Here is a 10,722-nt window from a genome sequence, read left to right on the forward strand (position 1 = left end):
AAGTAGACCCTTGATCTCATCTTAAGGAACCATACAATAAAAATCCTCTTGTGCATTCCTATACCACCATTCTGCTGCCAAAATAAGATAACCATCTAGCCCCATGCTGGGTTTACATATCAAATCAAAAAAATCACATGTCTGCCCTCTCTCTCTCTCTCTCTCTCTCTCTCTCTCTCTTTTTCTCCTCTGAACATGGAAAGATGGAATAACATATCCTCTATCGAAGACGGTGAGATTCCAATCCATCTGCCAATCACACATCCTGCAGCTACAATCCTTGATATGAACATAACAATCGCTTATTTCTTGAGTCCAATGACTCAACCGGCACTACCATCGAGCAAGTCCTTCGAGACGTCCAATCAAGTAACTCACCTAGGTCTAAACCATTCAAACCCAAACTGACATGGACACTAAATGCCAAACAATCACTGGAATCATCCTCAGACTAAACAACCATAACCAAAAGATTGACAAATACAAAAACATTGTCAAAGATCATGGTACTAACTACCAACCATGCTATCTAACCTCAACCAGCTCCTTAGAATCCTCATGAATTCCCTCGATTCGAGTATGGATCCTGTGCTTCCAGTATGAGAAGCCTAATAATACCTTCCACACCTATCTATACTTTCATCAAGAACTATCCCGAATCCTCTAAGTTACCTTTTCATAACGACACTACCAAAATCCACTAAGTAGCATAGCTCCTATGCTAAAGCACTTCCTAGGCTCTCCTAGCTACTCCACCTCACCCTACCACCAGCTTTTGAAAAGCCTTTATTAATGTCAGCTAACTACTTCATGAATAAATTTACGTGAAACAAAACTTAAATAATCTTTCGACTAAAAGATCCAACGCTACAACAGTTAGACTCAAACGAGAGCTACACAATATGACCGAATCAATCATTCTAAATTTATTTAACCTTTATCGCATGTAACTGAACAAAATCATTTAATAGCTAACTCACATCAATATGGGTCCTACAAAGCACAAATCAAGCATCATTCGAGTAGTGAAACCGACTAGCACTAAGACACCATAATAAAAGAAGGCATATCATTACATGCAATTCTTGACCACTAGGCCCAAGCATCTAGGATATATATATATATATATATATATATATATATATATATATATATATATATATATATATATATACTTTCTCAAGTGTGACTAATCATTCCTCACGTTGCCCGCTATGAACTGTACTCACCTATAAAACTTCCACCAACCATGTAGTCACTTATGTATGCTAATCATACATAACGTTGGATTCCGTAGATAGTCGAATACTTGATTCTACCCTAAGCCCTTTGTCATACATAAACTTGAAACAAGTCTTAATCAAACAGTCTCACGCTATAAATCTTAGTTGTGTACAACTATTATGCACACACTAAGCAATTATAGTAATTATGTCAATTTCATCTAGTATACAAGAGATTTTCCTAGGTTATTGGGCATCACACATCATGCAACTCCTGAGAATCCCTATCCTACAAACTAGCATGTAATTCTATCATAATCATCATAAGCAAATAACAATGCGGTTATTTTGGGGTTCATTTCCTTGCTCCGATTGATCGTACACATCTCATACTTGTTTGGTTATTTTTAAATACAATTTTGAAAACAAATTTGAAACTATTTTGAAGTTTTTTACAGATCCATAGCTTGAGTCTGGATTCACACATATGATCATCCAATTCAGTAAAAATAGGGCTCTGATACAAACTTATAACATCCCAAAATCAAGGTAAATTTGTTTTACATTTTTTTTGAAACCAATCTAAAACTATAAGTTTTTACAAATCATAGTTTCCAAAATTCATAAACATGAATCAGAGTATCCTAAAATCATAATCTCACAAAATCCAAGATGATGTACACGATTAATCCTTCGCCTTTCCCCGATCATTTAAAGTACCTAAAACGTAAAACTGAAACTGTAAGCCAAAGCTTAGTGAGTACCCCAAAGTACAACCAAAAAACATATAACATATACAATCATGCATGATGGGTCTAACCAGTCGTCGAACTGGAATAAACTCGGGTCCACGACCATCAGGCTGGATTACCCTTGGCCCAATCAGTCATCAAACTGGAATGCCTCAGCCCAATCAGTCATCGGACCGAAAAGCCAATATGCAATGGGTCCAATCAGTAATCAGACTGGAATGCCCTAATTTGTTGGCTTACATTCATAGTAGTAAAGCCTCAAACCAAAACCACACTATGTCGACATATGCAACAAATAAACATATAACCAGTTAACAGTCAAACTAAAAACCCTAGAGATCACTACTATATAGCAACATCGTATATATCAAGATATAAATCTAACATATCACTACAACATAACAACATCCTATATACCAGGATACATAACCTAGTGGGTCAACATTGATGCCGTTGACCCACAAGTACAATGAGGAAAAAATTACCTCATAGTCTAACAAAATAGTTGAACAACACACTGCTCTGAATACCAACTCTACAGGTCACCTATACAAGAACAGTGACCAAATCTCAAACCATAGCTTAAAATACCCAAAATACCCTTAAGTGAAACTTGGTTAACCCTTGGTCATAGGTTAAAGAAGTCAAACTGACTAAGTACGCTAAGCATACTCATTAACTACGCCCAACATAGTGCGTCCTTGACCAAAACATGGTATCTTGACCAAGTACTTGCAGCATACCCCTTGGTACGTTCATCATACAAAACATGGTATCTTGACCAAGTACTTGTAGCGTACCCCATGGTACGTTCATCATACTACGCCTGGACACCCTCCTTCTCATTAAGTGTGTATTCCATAAGGCCTTTCCATCCAAATTTAGATCTATAATCAAAACATCGACTTAATTCATAAAGTTTCCATCTTTATGACTTATATGGCTAGAAAAGGTCCAAAAGCTAAAACCCTAACTTATTAATCCATCAAGACATCATAACTCTTGCATGAAAGGGATAGAAGGACCAATATCACATTTTTATGGTTACTGATAGCTCCATATTGGATAAAGTTTCCAAATTTATCCATTAGGATGGTCTAAACAACCAAGATCTAGTCTTTAATTCTCGAAGGGACCAAAAATTCATCTTTCTCAACTTAATCAATTAAGTCTATGTCTCTAACCTTCACATCTACATCAATATGATGTTTAGATGGATAAATTTTCCAACTTTATCTATAATAAGCTCTCAAACTTTCAAGATCTAAACTTTATGCACTAAAGTGACCAAAAAGCTCGTAACACCCCAAACTAGCTAGATCTAACAAATGCATCCTCAAGATTCAAGCTTTATACCTTCTAGGGTTGAGAAAAGAAATGTAGGTTTTGGATCCACGCGCTTGAACTTCAACAATCAACAAGCATGAACTTATCTTTCATCCAAAAATGTACCCAAAACATATAAAAAGGCTCAAGATTTGATCTTGGGGCTAAGGTTTCGAGTTGGAGGCTCAAGAGGATGGAGGTTGATGCTAGGAAGGACCCCAAGGGGTTAGAGTCCTTATATAGGGCTCAAAACCATGAAAATAGGGCTTTTACTCTGGGGAAATACGCCATGTGTAACACCCTAAAAACACGACTTCCCCAGCCTAGTACGTCCAACATACTGCCAGACTCTCTCCTTCCAACTTAACTTCAAACACCCATAACTTCTTTGTTCCAACTCCGTTTCCGATGATCTTTATATCAACAGAAAGGCATCGATGAGCTCTACAATTCTATCTTGATACTTATGACTAAAACATCTCGAACTAAAATCTTTAATTTATTCAAGAAGTCTGAAACAAAACCCTTCCCATTTTACCCCTCAGGTTTCAACGAACAATATAAGGTTTAAATCACTTATCCAACATAATATATTTCCAATAGAGTCTAAGATCCATTCCCTTGAATCCCTAGGCTTCCATTTGATCCATTAATTGTCCATAATCCTTAAATAAGAACATCTCAAAATAGGATGTCATAAACATTCTTTTTTGAACCCCGTGGCTTTTCCTTTCATATTAGACTCGTTATCATAACCTTGACCCCTTCTATCATCTACATTAAGATCAAACAATTTCAATGCATCTAATAACTCATTAAAAAAAGTCTCAAACCAAAAGTATCATCTAGTTTTGAAAATTCTAAAAAATATTCAACAACTTGTATTTTTTTAGAAGAAATTTTCGCACATCGTATAATCGAATTCATTTGATCTGAATGACTAACATCTGGAGTACAATCAGGAATCATAAAAAAATATTTTCCTCTTTAATTATTTTAATGATAGAATTTCTAACTGTGTCTCTTAAAATAGAAATTAGTTCATTTTGTATTTTATGTCAAAGATAATGATGACGAGTTTAATTATTTTTTACTTTTCTTATATGATCTTGCATTATACCATCATATCCAAACATCAATCCTAAAAAATTACCATTGTTATCTTTATAAGTTTTTCATTAGACCCTCGAAAACCATAATTATATTTAGATACATATTTCACAGCCGTTATTGTTCTTCTTAATACTTGTCTCCAACGTTCTTTTTCTTTTATTATTTATTGTTGTAATTTGAAATCAATTGTAAAGTTTTTATCTAATATTAGTTTTGTTTCATTCCAATTATTCATGTAACAACCGTAAAAATCATGAGAAATTTTAACTTTTAAAATCAACCCAATTCATAAATTATATACAAATCATAGTTTTTAAAACATTTTCCAAACATCAGAGTCTCCCAAAATTATAAGTCATAAATAAGAGGATGTGTATGGTCACACCTTCACCTTCTCTCGATCATCCAAAGTACCTGAAACCACAACTAAAAACCGTAAACCAAAGCTTAGTGAGTTCCCCCAAAGTACCAACACATAAATATATAACATATACAATAACAAAATGTACTGGGGCCACATCTAAAATATTGGATTATCCCTGAGCCCACAACATAATTATTGCTTACCCTCGGGGCCTACAACTTATATTTTACTTGCTCCCTAACCAAATTAGTCATCGAACTACAATACCTTTAAGCCCTCAATACGAGTCTGGCATACTACCCGATCCTCAGCTCGTATCTGGAATGCTCCTGAGCCCTTATGTAATGCCCGGTTCCTGTTTTGTGTTTTAATTAAGAATTATTCATTTTTGTAAAGGAACTTGACAAGTTGGAGGCCCCAAACTCGTCAAGTAGGAATTGGAATTTTGGGACGCAGGACTTGAAGTCTACTCGACGAGTCGGGAAGCCTTGACTCGACGAGTAGGATTGACAGAGTGAAACCCTAATTTTCAGGGTTTGCACCCTATTTAAGGACCTTAACACCTCCTTGCAACTTCCCTCATCACCTCCCTCAGTCCAAAAAACCCTAATTTGTGTTATTGAGCTTTGTAAGTATGTGTGTGGGAGAAAGGAGTGACTCTTTGCTATTTTCCTTGAAGGAGTGGAAGCTAGAAGTGTTTGGTTGAAGGAAGGAGCTTTGGATCCAGAAAAGGAACTTTATTTTTGGTCCATGTGAGGTATAAAGTCTATAACTTATCTATTCATTTGCTAGATCTCTTCATGGAATAGTTTAGGTTTTTAAGGAACCATTCGTGGATGCAACCACTTTATAAGGCTTTTAGAGCTAAATAACCCATGCATGCACGTAAAGTTAGAAACTTTACGTGATATGTCGACCCTAGAGAACCAGATCTATGTTTTAGATTCATTAAGCCCGACTAGAAACGGCTGTGTGGATTTGGACTATGGGGGACTAGACGATATGGGTCGTGGTCCCCCAACCTTTTATGTTACTGTGTAAACTCGTTGAGTCTAGAAGATGACTTGGTGAGTTGGACATGTTTAGGCTTGAAGATTGAAGGAGAACTCAACGAGTTCAGGGAGGAACTCGGCGAGTTAGGAGCAAAATGTCCCGAATTTGTATGAAGGAGATATCGACGAGTTCAAGGAGGAACTCAGAGAGTTATGAGTGAAAGGTCCTGACTATATTATAAGGAAGAACTCGACGAGTTCATGAAAGAACTCAACGAGTTGGATCGAGGTTTTCAGATATTTATGAATCATGGAACTCGGTGGGTCCATGAAAGAACTCATCAAGTAAGGTCGAGGTTCCAAGGTTGTATGGATTATGGAACTTGATGAGTTGATGGACCAACTTGGCAAGTTGGGTCAACGAGGATGTTAACTTTGACTTTGACCATTGACTAGAGTTGACCCTTAATGGGGTATGAGTATGAAAGGGTAATTAAAAGAGATTGTTATGTGTAAGAGTTTGAGAGGAGTTGATCCCAGCACCGAGGACAGTTCAGCTACTTCACGACATTGAGGTGAGTTACCTTCCAGTAGAAGTGGGTCGAAAGCACCAATGTCGGCCAACTAGTAGAGCTATAGTAGAGATGATTATCTTTGTGATAATTATCTGGTATGTCACTATTTGTTATGCTTATATGTTAGTATGTTATGATGTTATGTAATAGTGGTAGGAGGGCTATAATAGACCCCAATACCGATCGATAGGGCTGAAGGGGTATGCCAGCACCCGGATAAGCTAGGCAGTGTATGACTTATATGTTTATGCACTAGGGTGCTATGTGATAGGAGTTGGGGTGAAATAGTCCACGGTACCAGTCGAAAGGACTGAAGGGGTAGGCCAGCACCCTGATATGCTAGGCGAGGTACCCTTCGACAGGACCGAAGGGGTAGGCTAGCACCCTGATATGCTAGGCAAGTTACCGGTCGAAAGGAATGAAGGGGTAGGCCATCACCCTGATTGATGGGTTTTTATCATTCTAACACTTCCTAAGTGTACATGCAACCCTAATAACCTTGAATCTATGTTTTCTCTATATACATGCAAATTTCTTTTTCAAGGTTATTTCCTAACTAGCATGGCATGGGGATTACATAAAACATAAAACTAGAAGAAATACATACCTTGTTGGTGGTTGGATTCCTTCAAGACTTTGTGAGCCTAGCACCCCAAATGGTGTGCCTCAAATGCTTCACACAACACTAAAACCTTGGAATAACTAGAGAGAATACTTCTACACTTCAAAATCGGCTATGCCCTCACAAGAATACTCTAGTGCCCAATTTCCTAGCCATGGGGTCCCTTTTATAGTGGTGTCACAATTAGGGTTTCATCATGAAGACTCATAATTGTCATGACTCTTCCATTCTCATGACCCATGGGTTTGTAACTCCCATGGACTATCCATGGAGCTCCAAATAGTTATATCCATAACCCATAAACCAAGGATCATTTAATCCACTATAAAAATTTAGATGATTGTCATAATCAACCCCATATATTTAATTAGTTTCAACTTGATCATCAAATTAATACTTAAATTAATATTTGATCAAGACTAATTAAATACTACTATTATTAATATGTTAGAACTTATAATATATTAATAATCATAAGTGCCATATTCTCTCATTTTGTATATCCAAGTATTGCAATGCCATGCAACCCAAATGGACCATACCGGGTCGGGTCAAGTGCATACCAAATAAAGTTATGGACTTAGACACTATATCCAACACTGATATGTTAGGTGAGGTACCGGTCGACAGGACCGAAGGGGTAGGCCAGCACCCTGATATGCTAACCCTGATAAGCTAGGAAGTATTTGACTTATATGTTTATGCACTAAGATGCTATGTGGTAGGTGTAGGGTGTGAAATAGTCCCCGGTACCGGCCGAAAGGACCGAAAGGGTAGGCTAGCACCCTGATATACTAGGCGAGGTATCGGTCAATAGGACCGAAGGGGTAGGCCAGCACCCTAATATGCTAGGAAAGTTACCGGTCGAAAGGACCAAAGGGGTAGGCCAACACCCTGATATGCTAGGCAAGTTACTAGTTGAAAGAGACCGAAGGGGTAGCTAGTACCCGAGTATGTGCTATGTATGGTATGTGGTATGATGGGGGAGCTCACTAATCTTTGTGCTTATGGTTGTTATTTATGGTTTCAGGTATTTCTTCCACGAAGGGAAAGGAGTCGGCACGGTAGCAGCGTATCACACACACGATTTTTCGCATATGAGATTCTTGGGACTTGTACTCTGACATTGTTACTATTTTATAACATGCTTTTGAGACATATAATTTATGATTTTTATGATATGAAATAACTTGATAATGTTTTCTTTAAGTTGTTTTATGAATCGTTATATAAAAAATGGAATTTTTGGTCTTGAATTTTGGGATGTTACACCTTAGTATTAGTTTGACATGCCATACCCGACCCTTATATCATATCTGGAATGCTCCAGGGTTTGTTGGCTACCGCACGAAGCAGTACAACCTCAACCCAACACAATTTGTCGACATATAATTGATACCAACATATATAGATAATCATGCAGACCTAATCATAGGTAGTCCTACAGATCTACCAGACTAGCATAATCATGCTTAACTATTCCATAATAACCATATCAGAGAGTAGTAGGATATCAAACCAATAGGCCGACCTTGGTGCCTTCGACCTGTAAGTACAATGAGGAAAACTCACCTTACAAACTGGACAAAAGATGATGAGGTCTCGACTCCGAATCTCAGCTCCAACCGACACCTAACCATCTAAGTGACTAATCACAATCCAAATCCCAAAATACCCTTATGGTCACACTTGGTCAAAGTCAAGGTCAAACTGGTCAAAATCCATAAATCAACTGAGTCAACCCAGCCGAGTCAACTCGGAAAGTGTACGTGGGGCGTACTCTAGAGGTACGTTGGGCGTACTCCTCTGTTTGACCATATCAGGGTTGTTAAATGTATACGTTGGGCGTAACCCAGGTACGCTCAACGCACCTCCATACTTTCCTTTTTTCCATTAACTGCTTAATATAACATCTAAATGCATATCCAAGGTCAAAATATCATTAGGAGTCATAAAGTTTCCAACTTTATGACCTTGCATGCTCAATAAGTGCTTAATCCATAAAACCCCAACATCTTAGTGCTTTAAGACTCTCCATGACATGCATGAGACAAAAACAACCATTAGGACTCCATTTTTATGACTTAAGACCCCTCCTAGGGTCTGAAAGGAGAGCTTAATGGGTCACGAACATGCCATGCTCAAGATCTAACATTTTGGGACCAAAAACCATCATTTAAACACCCATTTCTAGATCTATATGATAGAGGGATAAAGTTTCAATCTTTATACCTTAAAAAGGTTGCCAATAAGGTATAAATCCCAGATCCAAAGTGCTTCACTCCTCCAATGTGAGCTTTACTCCTTTCCTTCTTCTTCAAAGCACAAAACACACACTCTTAAGCTTGGAATGGCTCCACAAGGCAAATTAGATTACAAGAACAATCTAATAGAAAGGTGGCTAATGAGGTGAGGGGAAATGAGGCTATAATGACATTTAAATACGAGCTAAACTCTAAAAATTAGGGTTTTCATATCTGGCAAGTACGCCTGGCGTACTCCCCCAAAGCTTACTTATGAAATTTTCACTACGGTCTTTTGCACGCTTTCTTGAACTTAGGGACCAAAATGCAACATAATTAAATTATAGGGTTAAAATTAGATGTAACAACTGGTTATTTCGGGTCAATACAGGTCCCACTTGTTCAAATAAAAGTCTAAATCTTAACCAAGTATAAGTGAAACCACATTGTAACTTTGTTTGCATTATATCATCTATAGCCATGAGAGCATGTTTATAAGTTAATAACTTAGTATAGATTGAAACCTATGTTTAATTAAATTCAAATAAGTCAACATAAGTCAAAAGGATAAGCCTAAAACCATAAGGAAATACACCACATAAGGGTTTTCGGTTTTAAGGATCTAGAACATTGAGATTTCGGTTTAGGGAATCAAATAAAGAATGGGTTTTTGGTTGTTGAATCAAGAAACATGGAGTTTTCGGTCATGTATGACCGAAATCACCACTTATAGGACCGAAAACTCACGGCTAAGGCCCATTATGACCGAAATTACCACTTATAGGACCGATGATCACTGCTATCACTTCGTATCCAAAAAAGAAAACACATTCGAGTGAGTTCATAACCCTACATTTTCACTATTTTTCCATATTTTTTTTTGGGGGGGGGGGGGGGGGGGGAATACAAGTACAACACAAGGAAATCTTGTGTAAAGATTCAAAATGTTTCAAGCATTAAAAATTTTAAGCATAAGAAAACTTACACATTTTTGGTCTTAAGGTCTAAGACTACATTTCATTTACAATATATATATATATATATATATATATATATATATATATATATATATATATATATATATATATATATATATTGGATTTTCTGGTGTAACACACTAACATTTTCAAGGAACAAAGAACATACCTTTTCATATAAAATGCTTATGAAATCACCAACTTAAATATTGATATATTTTCAAAACCACCTGTATTCTCGTGGAATCAGTAGATAGGTACACACACAAGTTTCGAAAAGATGAAGCATAGTAGCTTCACGTCTTATAGTTTTTGCTATACACTTTTGGTGTTATACAAACTATGTTACGAACACGATTTCAACTCTATATTATCAATACAATTATTGTAATTGCTTTGATTACTAATATTCAATTGTTGTGATACTGGACATAACGTCATCCACCCCCGAACGTTTTCATCGTTCCGATTTGGGGGTGTGACATTAGAAGTACATTATCATCGGGATGTTACAATTCATACAAATTAAATGTTC

Source organism: Lactuca saligna, chromosome 7 (genome assembly GCF_052625555.1).
Source record: "Lactuca saligna cultivar CGN05327 chromosome 7, ASM5262555v1, whole genome shotgun sequence".
Taxonomy (NCBI): Eukaryota; Viridiplantae; Streptophyta; class Magnoliopsida; order Asterales; family Asteraceae; genus Lactuca; species Lactuca saligna.